Raw genomic sequence first — 1,935 nt, forward strand, 5'->3', positions numbered from 1 at the left:
CATTGAGAAGAGATAAGGTTTTTAGTGTCAATGATGGCATGTGAGGCCCACATGTTTGATTTTAAACATTGTTTTTTTACTGTCAATGGGGGAGAGAAGTTCTTCCCCATCTAAGATTTATATATATTACTTCTGTCTGAGAGAAACACATGAGATTACATTAGTACGTGAAGTTCATCAAAGTATCCGAAGGGACCAGCCAGTGGATAACATTCTTGGTAGCATAAGGACACGGGTAACAACTCGATCTCGCTTAACAATTTTTTGTGAATCTTACTTGTTTGTTTCCTCTCTTGAGCCACTTAGGGTAGAAGAAGCACTGGGTGATCTAGAGTGGATAGTAGCAATGCAAGAGTAATTCAATAACTTCACCCGGAATGAAGTTTAGCCCTTTGTGGAAAGACCCAAGCAAAATGTCATTGGAACTAAGTGTGTTTTCCGCAACATGCAAGATGAACATGGCTTGGTCACAAGAAACAAGGCGTGGTTGGTTGCTCAAGGCTTCACTCAAGTAGAAGGGCTTGATTTTGGAGAGACATATGCACCAGTGGCAATGTTAGAGTCAATTAAAATTTTGATTGCTTATGCAACTAACCATGATTTCAAGCTATATTAAATGGACGACAAGAGTGCATTTCTAAATGGACCACTACAAGAGTTGGTCTATGTGAAGCAACCATCGGACTTTGAAGATCAAATAAGCCTAACCATGTATTTCTCCTCCATAAGGTGCTCTATGGGCTTAAGCAATCTCCTAGAGCATAGTATAAATGCCTTAAGGAGTTATTGATTAAAAATGGCTTTCAAATAGGCAAAGCCGACTCTACTCTATTTACTCGCAAGTTTGATAATGAACTATTTGTGTGCCAAATATATGTCGATAACATTATACTTGGCAGTACTAATGATGAGTTTTGTGGGGAATTTAGCAGGGTAATGATGAATATGTTTGAGATGTCTATGATGGGTGAGTTAAAGTTCTTCTGAGGATTCCAAGTAAAACAATTAAAGAAAGAGACTTTTCTATGCCAAACCAAGTATATTTGGTTCATACACCTAACCTAGGCCTTTGGTATCCTAAAGACTCCACTTTCAATTTGCTTCGCTACTCTGACTCAGATTACATCAGTTGTAAAGTAGATAAAAAGTACCATCGAGACTTGCCAATTCGTTGGGCGGTCCTTAGTGTCGTGGAGTTCCAAGAAACAAAATTGTGTTGCACTTTCCACTGCCGAGGCTGAGTATATAGCAGCTGATGTTTGTTGCGCCCAATTTTTATGGATGAAGCAAACCTTGAGGGATTTTGGTTGTGAGTTTAGCAAAATTCCGCTACTTTGTGTTAATGAGAGTGCCATAAAACTTTCAAACAATCACGTGCAACACTTTAGAACTAAACACATTGACATTAGACATCACTTCTTAAGATACCATGAGGACAAAGGAGATATCAAAATATGGCATGTGAGTGCTGAGAACCAACTAGCCGATATCTTCATCATACCCCTAAATGAGACTAGGTTTGTTTTCTCAGAAGTGAACTAAATATCTTGGACTCTCGTAACATGTCTTGGAAAGTGTGTGCTTAAAATTTGGATGTTTCATGTGCTGTAAAACTTTTTAAAATGACTAATTTCTATATATTTATACAAATTTTTTTGTTAAGTTAGGCAAAATAGATGCCATAATGAAGATCGCCAAAGGGTTTCTCTGATAATTTTCGGTTGATAGAGTGAGTTGAATAGGCCATTCAACCAAATTCTTCTCTGGTCAGACTTGGTTCAACCGGGGAAAAACTCGGTTCAACCGACTTTTGACCTGCTTTGCCAGTCAACCCTGCCATCTGTCAGTTTGGCCTCGCAGACTGCTCTTCTAGAAAGTCGGTTCAACCGAGATTAAACCCAATTCAACTTAGTTTGCGCAGAGAGTCGACCGGGT

Source organism: Zea mays, chromosome 6 (assembly GCF_902167145.1).
Source record: "Zea mays cultivar B73 chromosome 6, Zm-B73-REFERENCE-NAM-5.0, whole genome shotgun sequence".
Lineage (NCBI taxonomy): Eukaryota > Viridiplantae > Streptophyta > Magnoliopsida > Poales > Poaceae > Zea > Zea mays.